The 25,486-nt window shown below is 42.7% G+C and overlaps 1 non-coding gene and 1 pseudogene across 1 annotated transcript; both read right to left on the bottom strand.

Annotated features, from left to right (window-relative positions):
• Positions 1-5,269: 5,269 nt before the first annotated feature.
• LOC117703909 (nuclear transport factor 2 pseudogene) lies at positions 5,270-5,654 on the bottom strand (annotated as a pseudogene).
• Positions 5,655-24,590: 18,936 nt separating this feature from the next.
• LOC117701466 (small nucleolar RNA SNORA48) lies at positions 24,591-24,734 on the bottom strand. Its single transcript, XR_004605737.1, has one exon. It is a non-coding gene; the product is annotated as a small nucleolar RNA SNORA48 (small nucleolar RNA).
• Between the last annotated feature and the right edge of the window lie 752 nt (positions 24,735-25,486).

The raw sequence follows: 25,486 nt of genomic DNA, 5'->3' as shown, positions 1-25,486 counted from the left end.
GAAAGAATAGAGATGAAATCAGAAGGCTGAACAAACCCCCGGTCAAGTGACAGGCTGACAGACCAACACAAGGAACTTGGCTTCACTTCATTGTGGTAAAAAATGGGGACAATTTCATAGAGGAATGGAATGACCATACACAGATTTGGAAACCACTCTGATTGCCTTGGCTGCGTGTGGTAGTGATGGCTCAAAGTGTGACTCCTAGCTTTGCATTTTGAGCAACCAGGGAAGACTGAGGAGATTGTGTTCCAGGGCAGAATTTGTGGTATTCAATGAATAAGACTACTGGACAAGTATCTGTGTGACTTTTGGCATGACTCTCTTCAGCTGTTAGTGGGAGGACATGGTTACTCCAACAGGCATAACTATGAGGGAGCCTGCCTGCTCTGGAGTCCATTTACTCAGGAGAAACTCAACACTGGCTTTTTTTTCGGTTTACAGTCAACCATCTATCAATAAAGAAATCTATGCAGGAACATACTGAAAGAATAACTTCTCAAACTGCCTCTATTCCAAATGGAACATTGTCATTCATTGGACTTCCAGTTCTTGCCACAGTTCTTAGATACTTTCTTTAATTACTTAGAATTATTCTTCATACTTATTTACATGAATTGAAAACAAGCATGTATTATAGATTCCAAATGGCTATTTTAACACTTCAGCATTCTTGAAATGTAAATAAGAGAGCTTTTGGGTTTCCATAAAGAGATGTATAAAGATATACACAGATATATTTATACATCCTTAAATCACAAGTCAGAGATAAAAGCCAAAAATGACAAAGCTTTAGATGGTTCGTAAAAGCAAAGTATTTTCAGCCCTACCCCGTCACCATCTTTGTTGCTGCTCTGGTTGTTATGTGAACCTGGGAGAGAGTGAGGCCTAAAAACAAGGCAGGCTAAAGCCTCATGCAATAGCCAAGTTTATTCAGAGTATCAGACAATTTATACTCTGAAGGTTGGGAAGACTCACACGAGTAAGCTGTTCAATCACAAGGACAAGCCACATATGGCAAAAACAACAACAAAAAAATGTTTTTCCATAGAGGCATATGGTTAACAACAGCTAAAGTAAACCCATTCCTATCTGCTACATCTGGGAGGAACATGAAAACACATTCTAAGAACAGTTTTCTGTTTTGAGGAGTCTGAGGACATAAGACTCTTGTCTTGTTTGCTTGAAGTTTTTGCACAAGCACTGAGAATTCTCACACAACTCCATTCTTGGACTGTATTCTGACACATTTTAAGCTAAATATACATGTTTTTGCTTGTGGTAAATCATGGACTTGGACTGGTCTAGCTGCCCTGAGAGGCATGTGTCATAGTTTTTTTTCAGGTTCAGCCCATGGCTCCTGGGGCACTGTGTATCTTTCAGTTTCTGAGAAGCCAAGGCACTCCTTCAGTCAGTGAAGTATTCAGGCCACCTTGAGATTCTCTGTGTTCCCTAGAAGTCAATGAAGCATATGGAAGCTTGGCTGGACAACTGGGCATTAATTTTGTGTACCGTGTATAGCTTGCCTGGCAATTACCATTGTATTGATTTTGGCAATTACCACTATAGTCTGTTTCTGATAAAGGTATAAAAAGTCTGATTGTTTGCAACAAACGTGTCACAGCCTTGATCTTGCTGTGATCCCTCCAATCCGTGCCAGGTTAAAGATTCATTTCTCACTGGCCATATCAGGTAAATTTTGTTAACATTCTGTCTAAACTATGTCCCACAGTTACCTGGCTACAGCCAGGTAGGCCTGATCCACTATAAAAGGGGCTGCTTGACCCCTCCTCCCTCTCTTGCTCTCTTGCTCTTTCTCTGCTTCCCTTCCCCCTCTCCTCATTCCCCACCCCCCACATGCTCATGACCTGCCTCTACTCCTTTACTTCTCTCTCTGTGTCTCTGTCTCTCTCTGTGTCTCTCTGTCTCTGTCTCTGTCTGTCTGTCTGTCTGTCTGTCTCACTCTCTCTGCCTTTCTCTGTCTCTACTACCCTCTTAACTTCCCTCCCCATGCCCTGAATAAACTCTATTCTATACTATACTGTTGTGTGGCTGGTCTCTCAGGGGGAAGGAACACCTCAGCACCCCCTCCCCCATACCTGACTACACCTCCATAGAACACATCCCCTCCTCTCTTTTATTGTTTTATAAACACATCACCCTTGGCCCAGTAAGTAAGCACTGGAGCTTACATTTGCTTTTTTCCCCCAAGCCTGGAGAATTTTTGAAGTCATTTGCTCATTTGAAGTCATTACTCATACAGAGAGGTCCTAGGTCATCGTTAACCCTTGATATCGCCCACCTTCTCTTCATTGCTGTGAATATTTTGTCAGTCATTAGGCAGGCCCTTCTAGGAGAACGGCTACTACAAGTTTGGTCTTTTTCGGTAATTAGAGTTCTGTACCGTAACAATTTCTTTGTGTGTTGGTGCCTGCAGGGAGAGAATCACAGTTCCTGGAGAATGCAGGAGCCCCTCTACAGTCCTGACAAGGTAGCAGGATCCAGAACTCACAACACGGCTCCTAGTCATCCAATGGAAACACCCAGGCAGAGCCAGTCCAGGCATTGCCTTTGCTTCCTGTTTCCCCTAGAATTGCCTCTCTAACTTGTTACAAAGATAAGGAACAAAACAGAGTGACTGGGCGACACATTCCATTTGGATAGTACAGGGTTAGGCCAAGGAAAGCCCTCTTACAGAATACACATTATTGTAGAACATTACTTGATCCAAGACCAAGATAACCCAAGACCAAGATAATCTTGTTTCCTGGTTCTCCACTAACCAACCAGGCCTCACTACTTACTCTCTCTGCCATCACTTGTCCCCAGTCTCTCACCGAACCTGCTCCAGCCACCTCTCCTCCCTTTATTTCTTGAAAGCAGACATAACTTCTATCTTGTGGGCTTCATGCTTGCAGGTCCTCTATCTAGAACATTCCATTTTTAGATCTGGGTAGCATACCCCTTTGCCTACTCTAGGGTTTGACTCCACATCACTTTTGGAGACCACACAGTCTTCCGAAGTCCATTTACTATGGCATGTTTCTCTACCACCCACCCACACTCACCATGCCTAAAGTCCATCTCTCTGAGCACCCTTTCCGAGCACCCTTTCACTAGACTACATCTCTACAAATGGTAGAATGTTCGCCTTTTGTTCCCTGCTGATTCTTCCAGGCCCACAAAAGAGCCTGACACACAATAGTCTATACAATACCCACTGTAGAATTAAGCAACCGGGAAAACCAAGGCTTGATTTGATCCCCACTCTCGACACAGACATGCCCCTCACCAAAAGGCACTGCCAACCTATTGCGTCAATCCTTATGTAGCCTTTCCTGTTCCTGACCACAGAACCTGCTTGGTTGTCACAGAGTAATTAGCATCTGTTAACACCCGCCCCCCCCCCCCCCCCCCCCCAGTCAGACACACTGTGCAGGGAGCTCATCAAGAGTCAAAGGTCTTTCTGTGAGCTTGCTTCCTGTGCTTCTGTCTACATCAGGACAGGATGGCAAAGGCCTGAAGAATTTTCAGGATTTTCTGTTGTGGTTGGACTTTTGGTTGTCAACTTGTCTACATTTGGAATTAGCTACTCACCTCCCATCCCCAAATAAGGCACACCTGTGAGGTACTTTTACTTAGTTTGAAGTGGAAAGATCCACTTTTTTTTTTTTTTTTTTTTTCAAACACCTCTTTCTTGCAGACATTTCAGGCACAGGTACATGGAAGAAGCTGTGTTGCAGATTTTATACTGGGCGGATTAAGAGGCAGTTGACATCTACCTCTCCCCTATCGCTACTTCCCCCAATACACAGCAGCTTAGAGACCAATCCCACTGGAACCTCCTGGGTGCTGTCCAGGACTATGCTGGTATAACCAGGCAACCTGTGGAATACTCAGAAATCTTTACTCTCCACTTACGGTGCAGGATGTTGGGGGGTGGGGGGGGGGGAGGCTGAAGGGGGAGGTTTCAGGTGTGCCCAACCAATCCTAAGCCCCAAATCCCAGGCTTGGTTCTAGCTTGCAGTTGCTGTTGACAGCAGTTTTATACTATCTGGAGGTCTCAAGGATGAAAAGCTCTATTTATCCTGGCCAAGACCTGTGCCTGGACTAAGAAACAGGGCAGAAACTGCCATAATAGTTAAGACGTCTTGGGATTTGAAGAGAGTATGGGGTGTGTGGAAAGTAAGGAGATGGTGTGTAAATGCCCTGCACAAGTCTTGAGGGGAGAGCTAGAGCAAGACTCCTTCATGCTGATTGCTTCCGTAGTGTGGAATTTATACTCCCCACCAATGGGGCCTGGCTCTGAAATCCCAAGCAGGCAGTACAGCATCACTTGCTTTGCTTGGGGAATGTGGGCATCTGTGGGTATCTGAATGTCATCCTGATGCTTTTTGGATGTAGAGCAGGCCCCTGCATCGGGGACTTCAATCCAGAGGGTACAAACATGGGAAGCCATATTTGTCAAGGCCTTTCTAGCTGCTACAGAGTATCTGCCCTGCTATTAGACCCAAATCTACAGAGCGGAGGCCACAGGAGGTGTCAGACGGAGCTGACTGAAGAGCCTTCAGAACAAGAGAAGCTTTAGGTCAGACCTGCTTTCCAAAGATGGAGTGGGCTGGAGAGAACTCTGCCCAGAACTTAGTTGGGACTGCCACTTGAGTGAATTTGCTCCTTGCAGCAGATACTGTTAAAGTAAGGCAGAGATGGAGAGAGGGGGTGACATGAGAGACAATGGGCCAGAATAGTTGATGCCCAGCCAACTACTTAACTAATTAAAACAATTTAAGCTGTTAAGAAAAATTTTGTGGCTTTTTTCATATCATGAGGAATTGAAACATCTGAACAAATCAGTATCTGGGAAGTTGGTAAGGCAATTGCTTTCTCCTTTACTTTTTTGGGTTACTAGAGTAACTTGTCAGTAGATTAAAAAAAAAAAAAACAGAATAAAACAAAACCAAAAACCAACAACCTTTTGCATTACTCAAGTCTTTCCAAGGCATGTGCTGGTACAACACAAACTTTCCCTGTCAGATGCAACTAGTCTAGCATCCAGACATCATGCACAACCCTGCGGTGACAGAAGCACATTGCACCCTGCACCCTGCACCCTGCACCCTGCACCCTGCACCCTGCACCCTGCACCCTGCACCCACTCCCACCTCGGCCCTGCTCTTTTGAGTATTATATTTGGAGCATCTGGAGCAGTGAGATAGGCTTGGGAACAGGAAGGAGGAGGAAACAGTGTGAGTGTCTGTCCAGGAGGAGGTCAGCCAAAGTTGTACAGGGCAAGCCTGAAGATGTCACTGGTACAAACCCAAGCAACATTAGTGTTCTTTAATAGGAACATCTGGTGGAATCCTGTGATGGGATCTTCAATTGTACTTGAAGTGCCCTACAACCATGCTGAAGATGAAGCTATCTGGAGTAGGCTGATGGTCCTGCGCTGTGACACTATGCTGAATTCTATGGAACAGAAGGCTAGATAGCGTCTCCACAATGGCAGCTTTCTTCTGGAATTGTTGTCCTTCCCACGTAAGGCATGATGAATCAACGTAAATTGCATGTAGCTGGGTTCTGTCGTTATCAAATAACTGATAGTAATGTTGAATAAAGCTGGATCCAATCTTCTCACAAATTGGCTTGTCTCTCATCTTGGAGAGTCACCCACCTCACTGAGACCCATGGGGTTGGCACAATGGTGGCAGCAGTGGAAGTGGCTGCAATCCAGTGAGGTTGAGAGATCCTCTTCTAATTTGAATGTTAGAGGTGAGAAGACATGCCTTTAATCCAGATCTTTAAGTAATGGCAAGACTCGCCTCTGATCTGGACCATGCCTTCTGCTGGAAGCCTATGCAAACATGGAAGAAGGAAGCTTTTGCTCTTTGTCCACTTGCTCTAGCCTTCATTGGCATTTGGGCCTACTTCTCCAGAATTCCAGCTTATACTGAAGTGAAGCAGAGACATTCAGCCTTGTGAACTGAGCAACTACTGGATTCTCAGACCTTCCGATAGGAGAAGCCATTGTTGGAATAGTTGGCAACTTTTAAGTTATTTCTAATCAATCCCTTTATATAATTGATTCTAATTTTTGTTTCTCTAGAGACCCCTGACTAATGTACCTGTTTTTATTCATTCCTGAAAACAGGCACTTTAGAGCAATGAATCAAGCTATGAGTTCTTTTTTGTTCAAAAGGAAAATGAACTCTTTTCTTGTAACTTTGTTGCCAATCACCGGAAAGAAAGAAAGCTGAGATACAAATGACCAAACAAATAAACAAAAAAACCAAACCAAACAAAACAAAAACAAAAACAAACAAACAAAAAACCCAACCACACACAAAAAGCAAACCCATAACTAACTAGAATTTTTTGTTTGTTTTGTATTTCACTGTGTAGCATTGGCTGTCCTGGAACTCACTCCGTAGACTAGACTGGCCTTGAACTCACAGACATCTTCTTGCCTCTGCTTCTTTAGTGCTGAGTAAACAGTTACAAAATCTTTCAAAGTTTTCATAGGCTTTTTTTCTTATTTTTATTTCTTGACAGCAATGTGTGTGTGTGTATGCATAAAATTGTCAACTTTCATCACATACCCTATTTTAAAGGAAAATACTTTCAGAATTCCTCAACAATGTAAAATAGTAATAAAAGACTTATTGAGCAATTATTATGTACTTAACATCAGAGGAATGGTCGCATAGAAGCCTCAGAATGACCCAGTGAGGTCAATGCTGTGTGGCCTCACACTCTACAACAGAAAATTAAGGTCCAGCAAAGTTGTTTGCTACTCAGATTTGTCCTGCTAGAGGTGCTAGGGCACTTCACATTTAAGCCACAACTAAAATTTCCAGCTATTGTCAGGCATTTTTAGTACAGAGGAGAAGCTAGAACCCACTAGGAAAATTATCACTTGCTAATGTCTCTGAATAGCCATGCTAAGAGGGAACAGAGTCACCTCAAGAGACTCCCGTGTCATGCTGCTCTCTCTCAGAGCCTCCTTTATGTTCCATGTTTGGTGGTCGACATTATTGGATTAAACCTGTGCTTCCATGAGTGACTCTAGTGTTGAAGAAACTAGTCTGGCCACTGTGAGGAAGAGGTAAATAAAAACCAAACACAATCCTCACATTCATATAACCCTTTGAAGTCAAATTTCAGCTAATACGTGTTCACAAAATTTGAAATACTTAAAACCTAAGGAGGGCATTGGGCATCTGCCTTTATTCTCAGCACTAGGGAGGCAGAGGCAGGAGGATCTCAGTGAGTTATGAGGCTGGCTTGGCCTGCTACTAAATGCCAGAAAAGCCAGGCCTATACAGAGACTTCCTGTCTCAAAAACAAAACAAAACCAATGCCCATGACCTGGAAGCATGAATCTCACTTCTAGAAATGAAAGTGATCAGAAGCACACAGATTATTAGGTACAGCAAAATTTATCAAAGTATTATTTGTGCAGTGACAGGGTGGAAACAACAGGTGTGTGTAGCGTGAAGGAAGTCACTAAATGTGTTGGGGTATGTCGCTATATCTGAATACAGTAGCCGATCATTGTTTTTTGGTATGTCGTTACATTTGATACAGTAGTCACTCATAGTGTTCTTAGTTCTTCAATTGTAAGCAGATGTTGGTGTGATAGTGTCATTTTAGGAAAGCTGTTTGTAAAATACACCAGTATGCCCCTTGGCATATGAAATAATATATAGGATACGGCTTACATGTGTTCTAGAGTAAAGCAGAGGCAATGAAGGGTGGGAACCTAAGCAACCGGGCACAATGTTACTGTGATCATTCCTGCTGGTGACATTCCCAGTGCTTTCCAGACTCTCTTTTATTTATGTATTTGCACTTTCCAATTTTCAGTCACATCCGTATATCATTTTTCTAATAAAAACATTATTGTAAAACAAAAAGAATAAATGTGCCCCCTTTTCAGCCACACTACTGAATCATAATATTTAATGGAGTCTGGCTGACTCCCTGTAATCCATCATCCTGTGATGTCTTAGCCATAGACTGCTCTCTCTACTTCTAAACACTGGAAGGACTCTGGCACAGCCAGCAGTTTCATGGAGGCTGAAGCAGAAGGCTGGCCAGATAGAACAGACGCCAGACTCTCAGTGCTCCAGGGTAACAGAAATGACTTTTTATATTGATTGCCTTGGAGGTAGATTCCTAGGACCTGGCTAGTAACATTTCTAAGAAATATGCATGAATTTCTGATTGATGATCTCAACTCCTTGAAAAACATACTTGGGAGAAGATTACTTTTTTGAGAATCCAAAGAAAAGCATGTTAAGTTTCTGCACTTGAGGAAGATGGGGAGAAATTTTATATGATGAAGAATCTTTTTAAAATAAAGATTATAATTTTTAGTTGTGTGTCTGCACATGTCTATGCATGTGGGGTGTGTGTGTGTTTTGAGTGTGTCTGTTACAGCATGTGTGTGGAGATCAGAGGAGAACTTATCAATAGATAATATGAAATTATACTCACCAAATGTGTGTATATATATATATGCATATAAAAGGTCAGCCCTCATATCTGTAGGATTTACATCCGTAGAGTTATAAAGTATAGAATGAATATATATGTATATATTCATTATATATATATATATATATATATATATATATATATATATATATTGTTTTTTTGTTTTTTTTTTTTCGAGACAGGGTTTCTCTGTGTAGGCCTGGCTCTGTCTTGGAACTCACTCTGTAGACCAGGCTGGCCTCGAACTCAGAAATCTGCCTGCCTCTGCCTCCAAAGTGCTGGGATTAAAGGCGTGTGCCACCACCGCCCGACGAAAATATATTTTTTAATTAAAGGATTAGCATACAAAGTGGAAGGTTTTATTATAGCATTTTCAAACGCACTTCATCTTGATTGGTCCTCTCCTCTCTTTGCCCCGCCCTCCACCTATAGCCCTTCCTGCTTCATTATCCCCCCTCTCAACTTCTTTTTCTCCCTCACTGATGACTGCTGTGGTTCGGGAGTCACCCCACAAACCACACAAACACCAATCTCAGTCAGGCAGGGAGGATTGTTGAACGCACACCCCAAGTCCCATCCACCAGGGCAGCAGCTAGGCTAGAGAGCTGCAAGCTTCATGCTGGACACTTCCCAGGGCCAGCTTATGAAGGCTAAACTGCAAAAATCACAATGAGCATGCGGAGGCGCTGGCAGTGCTGCCCAGTGGTCGGCCCTGACTCAAACCATTTCAGACACAACAGTTCATATTGACCTTTAATTTGATGGGTCCTAAGTGAAGCTTATGGTTGTGAAATTTCTTAAGATTAACAAACTTCATAACATACAGAACATAACAGGGTATGTGGTCAGCATGACCCTGCTCTGCTCTGAGTCAAGTTATTTTTTTCTGAGTCAACAACTACTGGCAGGCATATTACAGTAACAGTATCTGGAGGCATGGAACAAAATGGCTGCAGTTATGCAGGGGGTGGGGGGAGGGGAGATCAAACCTCAACATGGTTTTACTCTTTCTCCTTTCATTAAAAACAGATCCCCCCCCACACACATATAATATATCCTGATTTTGGTTTCCCTTCCCTCTACTCCTCCCAATCCCCCCCCCCACCTTACCTCCCATCCAGATCAACCCCCTTCTGTCTCTCATTAGAAAACAAATAAAAGTCTAAAGGATAATTATATAATATAATAAGATAAAACAGAAGCTAACACATTGGAGTCGGACAAGTCAAACAAATAGAAGAAAAAGGGCCCAATAAAAGGCACAAGAAACAGACATAGAAGCAGAGATCCACTTATTGGCACATTCTGAAATCCCATAAAAACATTAAACTGGAAGCCATAATGAATACACAAAGGATCTGTAGAGTAAAAATGGAAGGAAAATATACAAAAATAAATATAAATAAAATATAAGTAAAAAAAAATTAAGATTAATCTTTTTTTTTTTTTTTGAAAAGCCTGACAATATATTGACATTGTAAGACAAGTCCTCCAAAGAAACCACTGAGTTCATTTTCTGTAGGTCATCTACTGCTGGGCGTGGAGCTCACCTGAAGTAGAAGTTTCTGGTTGTATCATGTGATGCAGCCTCACATGGTGTTTTGCTGAGGAGGACCCATGAGAGGACACGTGATGTTTGGAGACAGGATAGGTAGGACTCGATGGATAGCGACGGGGACTTGCATAGGTAGCCTTGCAACGCTTGGTCTCGTGTCTTCATCTTCACTGATCTTCACTTCGATGAGAGAGACACAGTAGAGAACATCTCCTGGCATCCTGGCTGGTCCTGGTTGCTCTCTCTGACTTGTGCCAACTGGGTGGAGGCCTGGCTGTTTCTGCTGGATAGAGCTACCACTGCTGGTTTACGATTGGTATCCTGACACTACTGAACTGGACTGTTGGTATCCTGACAAACAGAGATTGGAATCACTCCAAAGAGCTACTTCTAAACAGGTCCACATGGCCTTGTCCTATATTCCGCCTTTTCTCCCCTACCTTTTGGATGGTGGGCTAGAAGGGGCAGGGGGCTGAAGCATTTGAGAACTCTTATTAAAAGTAGGTTTTAAAATGCGTAAGCCCACACCTACCCTTAAAAGTAGTTTGTTTCCCCAGTGAGACTCCCTTGGAGTCATTTGCAAGTGGCTATCAGCTGGAGATAGCTTTTGGCTTAGGGGGATGTCCACATCTCCTTTTCTCATCTGGTGCAGAACCTTGCAGGCCCCGTGCCTTCTGCCTAAGTATATATGTGCAGCTACCATTAGAAGGCCTTGATTCTTTGGTGTCCTTCATCCCCTCTGGCTCGAACACCCTTTTCTGCCCCTTCTGCAAGGTTCCCTGAGCCATAAGGGAGGGGATTTTTGATGGAAACAGCCTCATTTAGGGCTGAGAACTCTCACTCTCTGCGTGTTATCTGGCTGTGGGTCTCTGTATTTGTTCCCATCTGCTGCAGAGGAAGCTTCTCTGATGATGGCCGCTTCCCTGGCTGAGGTGGCCCTCTCGACTCCTGTGTTTCATCTTTTCCATCCGTCTCCTCACCACAATTCTCCCAAGCCTCCTTTTCCCTTCTTGTAGCCCCCATTCCGGCTTCAGGACTTAACACTACTTTCTTAAGCTTGTAAGTTACAATTTATATAGGAGAGAGAACATGCAATAGCTGTCTCCCCAAGACACAGATGCTTCATTTCATGTAATTTCAGATCCATCCATTTCCTGCAAACGTTTTCAACTTCATTTTTCTTTCTGGCTGAATTAAACTCCACTGCATACATGTACCACGTTTTCATAGATTCACTCTGGCATCTTGGACACCTTTTCCCTCGCTGTTGTAAATAGCACAGTAATGAGTGTAGATGTGCAAGGATCTCTTTGGAAAGACAAAAGAACAGAAACACCAGATGATCCAGCTCTACCATGTCAAAGGGTCTTAGGGTTTTTCTGTTATAGGCTTTTGAAGAGCTTCTATGGTGAATTGTGTGATGACCATACTGGTTTGCACTCCTCCCAGCAGTGGATAATGGATCCTTTCTCCTTCTTGTCCTTGTCAGCATTTATTGCCATTTGTTTTCTTGATGAGAGTCATTCCAATTGGCTTAAGAAGGAAGTGCAGAGTAATTTTTAATTTACATGTTCCTGATGGCTAAGGATGCTGAACACTCTTAGAGATATTTATTAGCCATTATTAGTTCTTTTGAGAACTACCTATTCAGTTTGTTGGTCCATTTATTGGCTTGTGGCTTTTTTGGGGGGGAGGGGGTCTGGTGTTTCCTTTTTGCAGCTTCTGATATAGTCTAGCTATTGCTCTACCATCTGATAGACACCTGACAAATATTTTCTTTTGATTTTATGGGCTATCTGTTTCCTCTGCTGGTGGTTTCTCTTCTAACTAAATTTTGCTTGAAGTCTATTTTATCAGACAGCAAGAAATGCTATACCAGCTTCCACTTGCTTGGCAGGTTGAGTTATAATCTGTGAGTCTCACTGTTCACATGTCTTTGCTGGTTATGTGGATTTTAAAAAGTACAACAGTATGTTGAATCTTTACTTTTCTTTTCATAGTATTTGTATTGATTATTTGGGAAATGTACGTTATGAACCCCAATCACGTTCACGTCTCGGCTTTCCCAGGTCTATCTCCCACTACTTGTGACTCCCATCCCCTCAAAAACAAAAACAAGTCCAACTTGTGTTGCTCATGTACTCACTGAAGCATACTCAAACTCCCAATAGCCTGCTCTCATCCCTGTCCGAAGTCATCAATTGTAGAGAGTATCGTTAACACAAATTTTAAGAATTATTTTGATAGCTTTCTGTCTAGGCTGTTACTTTTAGGGGGTTGGGGGTGGGAATAGGAGTTGTCACAGAGGCCTTGTATGGCCCTGTTTCTCTACTGTGAGTCTGCAATCATCAATACCACCACAAAGTGATAGCTTTCTTGCCCTTTGCAGTCAGCAGGAGCATAGGTCATGGACTTCCACGTGGCCTCAGGCATCAACGTGTGCCACAGACCTCAGCGTGGTGTCTGGTGGCAGTACAGACCGTGGACATCAGCACAATCCCTAGCTTCAGTAGGACTATGGACCCAGACATGCTCCTCGGCTGCAACATAGACCATAGACATCAATATGGCTTCAGGCAGAGGCACAGACCATGGATTCTGTATGGTCTTTGGTAGTAACACAGGCTACAGACATCAACACATCTCCTGGCTACAGTGGGAACACAGCAGCATAGCCCAAAGACATCAAAATAACCTCAGGTGGTGGCACGGACCATGAATGTCACCATGGCCTTTGGGATAACTCTGGCCATGGACCTCAACACAGTTCCTGGCTGATGTAGGATCTGGGGCATCTACATGAGCTTCAGATCAGCTCAAGGCAGCAGACCATAGATCTGGAGTGGCCTTCAGGGCAGCACAGGCCATGGAATTCTTTCTAGGAGTTCCAATCTAGAGAATGAACTGTCCTTCATCTAGAACAGACATCCTGTCGTTGCTCAGAGCCAAGGCGATCATGAAGCTAAGTAGTGTGTTTGGAGTTTGGGGGGAGGCTGAGTCTGCACAAGCTCCAGGCTGCTGCACACTGCCCGGTCGATTCCACTCAGCAATGACCTGTGTCCGGCCCACCACAGCCTTCTCTTAACACCTGTCACTATCACCACCCTCTTGTCTCAGCTCTGACTCTGAAAGAGTTAAAAATTTTGAAACCTTCCACAGATGGAGTCAAGAGTGCAGATCAGCTTGTTCTGCGCTCTGTGTTCTAAGAAACTAGCTATCCACAAGACAAAATAAATAAGATAAGAGTTCAGAGCTGGGAGTTCAGGACAGCGTGACCAAGTGATATGGGTACCAGAAACTAAAAACTGACCATAAGATAGATTGAATAGGGTTTGAGCTGAGAGTTCAAGTTATCGTGCCTGTGCACCTTGGATACCAGGAGAGTTTGAGTTGTGCACCCTGGATACCAGGGGAGTTTGAGTTGAGAATTCTCAGCGTGCCCCATACATCCTGGATACCAGGAACTTGGCTGATTACATATAGGCTCTTAGAGAATAGCCTGTTCCTTGTACCCTGTCATAAACTGAATAATGGGCTGGGACTTTCCACAGGTGCTCTCCAATAGCCCTCCTTTACTCCCCCTGGGTTGTGGTTTTGGGCTTTAAATTCTCTCTGTCTCCAAAGCCCCGGGGTCAGACCCCATTGCCCCTTCGTGGGCTACAGGTCTTGACCTCAGTATACTGATTAAAATATGCCTCTTGCTGATTACATCAAGTTTGGTGTCTTACAGTTTATGGGTGGCTTCGAATTCCCGAGGCTTGGGTGGGGTCCTCCATTTGTGGGGCTTTACAACTCCACTGCACACTCGGCTCTATTCCTCTAGCTTTCCCACATTAGAAACTGCAATGTGCCACACAATGTGTGTGTGTGTGTGTGTGTGTGTGTGTGTGTGTGTGTGTGTGTACACACACGCACAAGTCCCGTTGGTCTCGTTCAAGGTTTATCGTTTCTGAAGCACCATAAATACTGAGCCACTACAGAGACTCATCTGTGTTATTTGCTGTTGCTCAGTCAGGGTGATGTTTTGGGTAGGCAGGGTGTCCAAGAGGCAGGTTCTGTGCAAGCTCCTGGTTGCCACACGTCTCCCCATCTTCGATGGCTGCCTACCTGAGGGTCTCCAGGCTCGACCTTTGTGCTTGTAGACTGAGTATAGTGCTGCTACCCATATTCAGGAATGGCCTTTTTCTTTCTGTGAGAACTCTGGGCCGCCGCACTTCTTCTCCATCGTCTGTGCTGGCCACTGCGTGGCTCACTGGCTCATCGCACTGGCTGAGGAGGGTATAGATTCACCATTCTCCTATTTCGCTGTCTTTCTTGAGTTCACTTTTTCAAACCACCTTCCCATAAGACTTGCTTTTTTTTTTTTTTTTAATTTCCTTAGCAGTCCCAGAGCTACGTAGGGCTTTGAAGAGTTCTTCTCTGCCACCATGTCACCCTTCAGTGTCTCCATAAATTTCTCAGATTCCTTGGAGCTCCTTGGCTTGTGTGGGCCGCTGCCTTCTTTGTGAAATTCTTTGGGTCTTATTTTTTTAACCTGGTGAATAAGTCTGCACAGGTCAATCAGTGGGTTAAGGGTGTTTTCATTTGCGGTTGCTATTGAAAGGGTTTGCTATTTCCTATAGTCTTGGTTGTTCTGTTTGTGTGGGTGATTGATCGGTCTTTTCCCCCTCCTCTGTCAGTATTAGAGGTTTACTGGTGTGTTGTGATGAACATAACTATTTTCCTCCCAGTTCTCCTCTGTCTGTATGCTTCTCACATGAAGTGCATTCTTTCCTGTGTCCTCAGGGATGCAACTTCCCTCTTCTCTGTATAGTATTCCTTTAAGAATGTTTGCAGTGCTGGCTTCATTGTTATAAAGTCCTGTAATGTATGCTTGTCGCAAAATATTCTTGTTCTGCATTTATTTTGAGAGATAGCATTACTGGGTAAAGGAAGTTGGTTGAAAGTTATTTCCTTTTGTGGCTTTTAAGTTTGGTGTTAGAAGACATGATATTATTCTGACATTCCTACTTTGGGATTTGAATTCGTGTTTTTCCCCTTACAGCTTTAAGTATCATTTCTTTGCTTTGTATTTAAAAAAAACAAAAAACAGTGTGTGTGTGTGTGTGTGTGTGTGTGTGTGTGTGTATGTGTGTGTGTGTGTATGTGTGTGTGTGCATGTACGCAGGCATGAACGTGCCATTGCACACAAATGGGAACTGGAAGACAACATTGAGGTTGGTCCTCACCTTCTGTCTTGTTTGCGACAGGGTTTATTGTAGCTTTGGATTGTGTATTTCAGTCTGGCTATGAGATTCTAAGGATTCCCCTGTCTCCACTCCCATCCCACCATAGAAGCCCTGCAATTGCAAATGTGTGCTACTATATCTGTGGACTCTGGGAGTCCTAATTCACATCCTCGAACTTGAACGGTATGTATTTTATCCACAAAGCCATCTCTGCCCTTCTGCTTTGCAGTTCAAATGATATCAATTTTAAGATTGTTTTATTTACACGTATGTGTGTCTGAGGGTGGGTGTGGAGGTACGTGAACCTCTGTGTGGATGCCCATGAAGGTCAGAAGCTGGAATCACTTGAGTCGTCTCGTGGTTGTGTGTGTGTGTGTGTTTAGTTTTGTGAACTGGTTATTTCGCTTTCAGAATTTTTGCTCAGTTATTTTTCAACACCTCAATTTGCTTGCTAAATGTTCTTTCTTTTTAAATTTCCTTCCAAGTCTCTGACCATTTCAACCACTTTGGTAACTTTCTTGTCTGTGTTTTGAATTAATTTCCTTCCCTGATTCATTTATTTGTTTGAGTCATTAAATTAAAGTATATGGTCATTTAATAACCCACAAATAAACAAAAAAAAAAAAATCCAGTACTCTGAAATCTTTTTCTGGCATTCCAATTACCTCAGAATCCTTTCTTTCTAGTACTGAGGCGCTGCTAGCTTCTCAGTGTAATGGTGGGCCACTGTCTCATGTTTTCAGTGTGTACATCTGTTGGGATATATATGTGTACTGGCTGGTTTTGTATGTCAACTTGACACAAACTACAATCGCCAGAGAGGAAGAAGCCTCAGTTGAGGAAATGTCTCTGAAGCAGAAATTTCTGGTTTCTTTAACAACTCAGTTGTGTCACGTGATATTTTTCTTACAAGACATCGTCTTGTGAGAGGCTATGTGATGTTTACAAAGAATACAAATGGAGCCTCACAATGGTGAGAGGATGCTCTTGCATTGCTATGTTGAGCAATGCCTCGTTTCTGCCTCTTCACTGGTCTTTACTGATGGTTCTGGCTGCTTCTCCTTAGTCTGTGGAATTGGCAGAGCCTTGTTATTTCTGTTGGATTGAGCCACCACTATTGGTTTGTGTTTGGTGTTTGCTATTTGACTGGACTGCTGGTGTCTTGACAAGGAAGAGTGGAACTGCCCCCAAAGAGCTAATTCTAAACAGGTCCACAACACCCTTTTCCTACTAACCTTCTTTCTCTCCTACCTCTGGTCAGTGAGCTAGATGGGAGGTTGAAGCATTTAAGAATCCTAAATAAAGTAGCTTTGAAAAAAAAATCTAAGCCTACAGCCTACTTGAGAACCAGCTGTAAGGCATTTTCTCAAGTAGTGATCAATGGGGGGGAGGGTCCAGCCACTGTAGGTGGTATCATCCTTGGGCTGGTGGTCCTGGGCTCTATAAGAAATCAGGATGAACAAGCCATGTGAAGCAAGCCAGTAAGCAGCACCCCTCCATGGCCTCTGCATCAGCTCCTGCCTCCAGGTTCCTGCCCTGCTTGAGTTCCTGTCCTGACTTCCTTCTGTGATGAACAGCAATGTGGAAGTAGTAGTCAGAGTACAACACATTTTTTTTATCTGCTTACTTACTAAGATGAGCGTTCAAATCCCGAGTCTGTGCTGTAGCCCCTGACTGGTCAGTTTTTGCTACCTAATTCAAATAAAAATCTTGCTTTGATGGATTCTTGTGCCTGCTTGGATTGTTTTGGATTTTCAGACCCTAACAATATCCTTAGTCAGTATTTCTTTCTGGTTGGGGAGGTATCGTTTCTTTCCCCCCACCCCCACCCCCCAGTACTTTTTTAAAATGAAAATATGCACGTGGAGGAGAGATCTGCTACTGTCAGTAATTCAAACAAGTTAAGTTGCTGCATTCTTCCAGAGAAAAGGAGATTTGTGGCTAAAGACCACTTTCTGCTGGGTATTCTCTTTCTGATGTCTTGAGGCTACGAATTTCAACTATTTCTTAGACTTCAAGGGTTACTTGATTAGTGCTAAGATTCCGAGTGTGGGAGATCCACCAGCATCTGATTATCTTTATGTTTTGTCTGTCAGGACTCTGCAGCAAGCACTGCCACAAACTTCCCATGATTGCACTGTGGCTACAGCTGGGAGGGGTGTGGCCTCAATATTAGACTCCCTTACAGTATTTTAACTTAGCTGCTCAAGGCCAGACTGTTTCAGATATGCTTAGGATCTGCTGCCCCTTTTAGGATGCTATGATGTATTCAAAGTCTTGGTACATTCCTCCCATGGTTCAGACTCCCTTTCCCTTGGGGCAAATGCAGAGGTGGTGTTGGGGGCTGATGGTGTATGTTAGAGATCTCTAAACTTAAAGCTACCACACCCCTTTCTGGTGCTGTTTTGCACATGTGTAGTTTCACATATGAGTGGGTATACAAAGACATAAAGATCCAAGGTTAATGTCAGGACTCCTCCTTCATTACTGGGTGTCTCGGTCAAATGAAGAACTCATTGCTTATGTGACTAGTCTTGCTAGTCAGCCTGCCCTTGGGATCCACTTTCTCTTCCCTCTGAGAATGGAATTATGGACAAGCCTCCATGATGAATTTATGTAGGCTTCTGGGGATTCTGACCTGGGTCCTCATACTTGCATGGGAAGTACTTTAACTGCTAAATCATCCCCATAGGTGATTTTTTTCTTTTTTCTCTTCTTTTCTCTTCTCTCTCTCTCTCTCTCTCTCTCTTTCTTTCTTTTTTTTTTTTTTTCTGGAGACAGGATCTCACAGCCTTGGCTGATCTGGAACTACATAGATCATTTTGGCCTGAGTTCAAGGCCAAATGTCTCTGCTTCCCAAGTGCTGGGATTAAAGGTATTCACTACAATGCCCAGCTCCTAAAAAATATTTTTAAAATATATTTAATTGAGTTGGACACAATGACATCACCAGTAATTCTGGCACTATGAAGCTGAGGTAAGAGGATCTTAGATTCAAAGTCATCTGGACAACATAGCAAGCTATGGATTCAGAAAAGAAACTCTCTGCACTAAGTATGTGCGGAATCCATCTAATGTTATCTTAATAATACAGTACAACAGCTCTGTAGGGGTTGGAAATGGAGTTCTTTGGTAGAATTCTTGTCTAGCAAGCACAAAGCTCCAGTAGGTTCTCAGCTCTGGGGGCGGGGGGCGGGGGAGACAAACTAGCAAAAAGACCAAATAACAACAACAAAACAAACAAAAACAAAACAAGGAGCTCACAACTAACATGCAATATTTGCATTGTCTTAGGTGTTTTAAGTAATCTATAGGTGATTTAAAATATATGAGAGTATATGAACAGATACTTTGTGAATGTTGCACCATTTAATTTGAAGGACTTGCTTTTCATGATTTTTTTCTTTATCTCTCTCTATATATACACACACATACATATATACATATATATTCTTTATATCTTAAAATTATTTTTTTAGAATGCTGAGGAACAACACACACACACACACACACACACACACACACACACACACACACTTTACTTTGATAAGTGCTTCCTACATGGCAGGCACTATGCTGACACTAGGTGTGTGTTAGAGAGGAAAGATCCCAGTTTTCTTACAACTCAGTAGCAGAGACAAGAAAACATGAGAGCAAATGCTGTTACCCACAATAAGAGGTGATATGAGAGAGAAGGGGGTAAAAACTAAGTAGGTTTCTGGTCCTTTGGAGCAAAGATACCTTGATGAAAATGAACTACTCCTTTGATTATTTGTGAAATTTTATACAGCTTTATTTTTATAATCAGCAAAGATGGCATATTCCAAAAGCTTCCTTTAGAATAACCACATGTAATACAAATAATGTACCTGATATTCATATGAAAACAGAAAGTGTTCAATTTGTATAAAAGATAATCCCAAATAAATATCCAGATGATTGTGTTAAAAGTCATGATGGCTATCTGCAGGGGGGCGGGGGGGGCAGTCCCGGCGTGGGAGGAGGAAGTTTTCTTCCTCTCTTCTTGTCGGTTCTTCTTGAGGCAGCCAAGGGGGAAGGGGGGGAGGAGGGGTAAAGACTTGGTCTTACGAAATATTTAGGGTTGCTGCATAGTAAGATTACTTATCTATGCTAGAAAAATTTACTTACTATGCTACTGTAGCTGACCTGCCCTCTGGTATCCTCTGAGGCCAGAAACTGCAGTTTCTGGCACTTAGCACCTCAGCCCCAAAACAGCAAAGGATTAAGTAAATAGCCTTTGTACTCTCTCAGCAGGTACTGCTGGGCCCTAACTTGTGCCTGCTAGCCTGAGGTCTTGGGAAGAAAAAACACTTAGAGAAGTTATTATAGAGTTTATTACTACATGTAAAAAGTTTCCTACAAAAGCTATCTAAGGGGGAAAGTGGAAAGGTCCTAAGTGGGGAAAAGGAAAAAATTCTAATAAGGGAATAGTTCTAAGCAAAAGAATACCAAGCAGGAGAAAAGGCAAGAAAGGGACAAACTACTAACTACTAACACTACTTCTTTGTCTTTGACTTCAGTACTTATACATCTTTCAGAGTACATGATCACATGTTACAAAGTTCATCACAAGTTCACACCAAAAATCAAATCATAAATTGAAATAGAAGTTTACAACAGAGAATGTTTACGTGCATATCCATTAGGAGTAATTATCTGGCTAAACATCTATCACCTGTCTAGCTCCACAGGTTTACTGAAAGTTTAAAACTATAACTAAGAAATTAGTGAAATTTTGTATAGATAAACCCAGGCAATAATTTATCTTCTGTCCTAGCACCTATAATAAATCGTGAGTTCCCTGTTAGTGACCTTTGGTTAATTGTTTTACAACCTCTTGGAATGTGCTCTGAGTAGGAGAAAGTCTGGTTACTATCTAAGAGCAATTAACTGATGACACTTGGGAGACTGGCAGAGTTCTCATTGCAGTCTTGACTATCAGAAAAGGACCTAATAGCAGTCCCACTATAAAAGAGGTTAATAATCATTGATATAATTTTAGGAATTCTTATAGGATCATCATTAAGACTTAAGAAGTCATCTATTTGTCTATATAGCATCACTACAAGACAGTACATCTTTGTGGGTCTGCAGAGATCTGCTCCAAAGGGGTGTGCTATTGCTTAGTGATTGTTACACTTGTTTAATAATAATAATAGGAAAAGCATATTAATAGCAGGAATCTTTCCTAAAATAAGTCCCTCACAGCCTTGCTGAATGAGGATGCACTTGTCACAGATTATATAATAATCCAAGGCAAGCCATTTCAGGATCATGACCTGCTAATTATTAGCTTTGTCCCATTGTGGCTCCTGACAGTTATCTGCAGTCAGTTTCCAAACATTTCCTATAGTTTTACAAGTCATGATGATACTTTGAAAGATCAGTTTTGTACACTATAATGCAAAATCTGAAAAAGGAGAACATATTTTCAGTACCAATATGAGGATATCTTTTGCTCATATATTGGGATAGTAAATAGCATTTCTTACTTTTTGAATTTTAGTCTTTGTTTGGTTCTAAGACCTAGGAAATTTAAGTCTTTATTAAATATTATTAAATATAAAAACTATCTTTATAATTAGATGTGATATACCCAGACTACAATATTAAGAACTATTTTGACAGAAAGTAGAATTTTATTTGGGTACTTTTTGTTTTCAAAACTTGAATAGTTTTATGAGCTAAAACCAAATATTTTACATGTATCTCAATTTGAATCTATCTGTCAAATTTTTAAGATTACATAGGGTTACAGTTTTGTCAGAATACCACAAATTAAAGTTGCTGTGCCTGACTGAAGAGAACATGGTCTCATGTAGCCCAGGCTGGCCTCAAGCTTGATAAATAGCTGAGGAGAATCTTGAATTACTGGTCTTCTTGCCTTTACCTCTTACATCCCGTTATTATAGGCATGTGCCACCATTCCTGGCTAAAAGATGCTTTTAACACCATTCCTATATGTACAAAGTCTTGAAGTCTGCAGAAGCTTGGGGTGGGGCATGTCTACATTCTCATACCGAACTGGAAGTGTCCCCAGTTCATATTAAGTCATTTTTGTTACATGACTTACTTCCTTGAGGAGATCTTGTTTGTGTATTTTGCCTACAAAAATTGTCATATTCAGAGACAAGTTTCAACATTTTAATGACTATTATGCTTTAAAATGACAATGAGGATAGCTATTATATATTTTCAGCTTGGCAAGCTAGGGAGTACAGTAATGAAATGACGTCCAAGTAAAGAGTAATCCTCAGTTTTAAACCCAAAGGCAGTCAGTGATGTAACCTATGTACTTTGTCATTATGACACTTAGATATCAAATATTAATCATGTATAGCATTTAATTAATTTCAATCATGCCAGTCTGTTGTGGTATAATGTTAACAAGAAGTCTGCCAAGAACTGCTTACCTTAAACATGACCTATTAACTCTCCTTAATTTTTTATGTACTCACAAACTTGAAAACAATCTGTAAATCAGCAAAGCTATTTGGCAGGCACCATGCAGGAGGAGCTACAGTGGGCAGGTGAGCTTCCTGCAAATGGCCTACTGTTCCCCCCCTCCCCCCTTGGTTATGGCCCCAGGCTATGTCCCAGGATTGCTTCTTGCTACTGATGTGCTTTCTCATGTCTGTCATTGCTATACTCCTCATTGATTTGACTTGGTGTGAGTGGACACTCGGACACCCTCACTGCCTATAGCCCGGTGTGATTACTTCTTAGGTGATAGCCCACTCCATTGGGCAAGTTTCCTGCAGATGAAAATGAAGATGAAAATTCTTGAGATAATGCTGTTTGGATGAATTCATGATTGTATGGAATTCCTGATTTGATTTAAGTAGTTTTAGGAAATTAGCTTGATTTAAATAATTTTGGGAAGCTAGGGTAGTCGATAAAAAGTTTAAAGTTAGAATTGAGAATAGAATACGCTCCCCCCACATAGATTGACAGGAGCTGCATGAGTTAAAGAAAGGAAAACAGTGGGTGTCATGCATTGCAAGCACACAATGTAGTAGCAAGAAAGCTAGGCTTGGGACAAGGTGATGATCAAAGGAAGTGTTCACTCTAGGCTGGGTCTGAGTTCCTCTAGGGATGGGGTAATGGGTTCTTGGTGTGCACTATGAAATAGGTTATGAATAAAGAATAAACAATTCTGAGTATAAGAACAGAGAATAGGTGATTAGCCTGCCTAACTGATCAAGACTTCAAAAATAAGACATAAGACAGATGAACTATTCCTTAGTAAATACCAATTGTCCTCAGCCACGCACAGGAGGAAACTTGCTACTATAGACTTGGCCTGCTTAAACTTGCTTAATCTATGAGCATGTAGAAAGAAAGATAGATGAGAATTGTTTAATTAGATATAAGTTCCAAGAAAGAAAAACACAAGCAACAGTCCTGTTGTCATTTCCTCTTGAGTAATGATTTTAATCTGTTTTTGAAGAATATGTTTTTGTGGTAATTGCTTAACTTGTGGCTATGAGGTAACTTCCTTTTAAAATAGAAAACCTTTTTCTTAAGGGAATATTGAAAAAGTTAAGAGAAAAAATGCTGGAACCTGTCTTTGCTTTCAATCTCTCTCTCTCTCTCTCTCTCTCTCTCTCTCTCTCTCTCTCTCTCTCTCTCTCTCTCTCTCTGTGTGTGTGTGTGTGTGTGTTTGAATACCCCCTTTCTTTTCTCTAATCACTGGCTGCCAGCAATACAACTCCATTGGTTAGTATCAGCACTGACCTGATAACCGACACCACACCCTGATGCCTGCCTCAGTTTACCCTGTGGTGTTAAAGCTTAAAGTTGACAGCTGCTCACATATTATTTCTGCCACCAACAAAAGAAATGCCACTGTAACCGTGAGCTTTTTTTATGCAAAACTAACATTAGTGAAGGATTTTATTTTATGCACAGCAATCCTGCGCATCTTCCTGTTCCCTCATATCTGCCGTTTGCCCTAGCAACCTCCCCCATCCCCAATAAAAAACACAACAAACAAACAAACAAACAACAAAAACAAAGAAAACATTTCATCTCCCAACTGCTGCAGTGGTAAGGGTTGGGGACGGGAGGGCATTACCCCCACATCCACACCACCTTACATAGACAAATGGTGGGGCCAATTCTCCTGCCCTTGACCTCTGGGCTGGCTCACCTGCACGCCTACTACCAGGGTCAGCTCTGATGTGCCTTCAAGGTGAGGTTCAAGGCCTGCTCCCCCAAATGCTGCAGCTTGTGAGGGGCAGGGCTAGCTCTCCCAAGCTCATGACTCTGTAGGCAGCTCTCTTGACTGCTGAGGTGGTGAGGGGTGGAGGAATCACCTTTGTACTCATGCCACCCCACGGCAGACAAGTAGAGGGGTTGTCTTCTGCCTCCAGGGCTGACTCCACTCTGCTGCCTGGTTGAGGAGCAGGGTAGGCTCACCCAGTGCTGCTGCCAGTGAGAGTCAGGGCCAGCTCACCAGAGTGCCAGCAAACAGTGAGGGATGGGGTCAGTTCTGCACAGCCCTTAGACACCCTCATGTTTCCTGGCAGCTTCCTGGACTCAGAGATGTTCCCATGTTCTCTAGTGGTCATATGAACCGTGGACATGGACACCGGTGCTACAACCCAGACATGGCTCTCAGTGGCAGCTCAGACTGGAACTTTATGATAGCCCCAGGTGTCTTGACTGACTACTTCTCTCTACCCTTGAGTCTCCACTTCCATCTCTTCATAAAGCTGAAGCTGCTCCACTTCTCTTTCTCTCCCATCTGTCCACCACATACTCACACATTGTGGTGGCTTCCATCGCAGGCTGGCCACTCGCCTGGCAAGCTCTTGTGACAAGGGAATGTCTGTGTACCACCTGTGTTATGTGCCAGAGGGCAAGTCTGTGGGTGACATGAGGGTTTATGGGTCCCTCCCCCTCTCCTTCTCCCTCTGCCTCTTCTTCTCCCTCCTTCTCTCCTTCCCCCTCTCTTTCCCTCTCCTTGTCTCTCCCCCTCTCTTCCCCTCCCTCTTCCCCCCTCTCTTTTCCCCTGCCTCTCTCCCCCTCTCTCTTTCCCTCTCCCTCCCCCTCTCCTTTTCCCTCTCCCTTCCCCTCTCCCTCCTCCTCCCCCCTCTGTCTTCTTCTCATACTTCACTATGTGGTGGTAGGCAGGGCTCTGTGTGTCTATGGCTTGTCTGTACTGTAGGTCTTTGGAAGGCAGGTCTGTGGGCATCTTTCCCAGCCTGCACTGCGTGACATGGCAGAACACAGTTCTGTCTTCCTCTTCTTGCTCTGTGCTGTCTGAATTTGATTTGATCTGACTTTCCTGTGTCCTAGGCATGAAGCAGCCTTGGCCACGAAGCCAGGCATCAAGCTAGGATGAGCAAAGGACTGCCATCTGCTCTGCCCCTGACTGACATAAGAACATTACCACCAACAAGGTGTCTCTTTGCCCATTGCCAGGGGGATAGTAAAGGATTTTAAGGCACACACTTTGTCTCAATACACAAGTCCTTTTATTAAAAAGAAATCCCCTGGACTGAAGAATGAAGTTTCAAAAGTTATTTATTTTGTCTCCTAGCAAGGTTTCTGGTGGGAAATAATGAATAGAATTGTGTGATGGACTGTTAAATTTGAAATTATATTACCATTATACAAAGGAAATAAAATAAATGATCCATATTCTCTCCCCAGCCCACACATACACAAAAGTTCCAAATACATAAAGTGAATGTAGTAACCCTTCTGACTTCTGACTGATTTTGATGATTGAGTTTCATAATATAACATCTTGCAGATCTCTCTGTGTGACACTGTCTCTCTGTCTGTCTGTCTGTCTGTCTGTCTCTCTGTCTGTCTGTCTGTCTGTCTCTCTGTGTGTGTGTGTGTGTGTGTGTGCATGTGTGTGTGTGTGTGTATGTGTGTGTGTGTGTCTGTATGTCTCTCTGTGTGTATATCTAACCAGCTATAGTATCTAGATGGAAAAGACACATCACTGGAAGCTGCACCTTCAAAGGTTATCTCTAGTCTCTGGTCTTTTCTTTTCTCCCTCTCTGCTTCTTGACTGCCATAATCGATGCTAACCTATTCCACCCAGCTCTCCCACCATCATGGACTGATGCTTTTATCTCTGTCTCTGTCTCCCAAACCCCCAACTTTGAAAGCAAGTAACAGATCCGTGGCTGAAAGACTCAAAGAACAACAAGCTTGGGCAAAACCC

This window comes from Arvicanthis niloticus, chromosome 1 (assembly GCF_011762505.2).
Source record: "Arvicanthis niloticus isolate mArvNil1 chromosome 1, mArvNil1.pat.X, whole genome shotgun sequence".
Taxonomy (NCBI): Eukaryota; Metazoa; Chordata; class Mammalia; order Rodentia; family Muridae; genus Arvicanthis; species Arvicanthis niloticus.
This window is presented reverse-complemented; position numbering and strand designations above follow the sequence as displayed.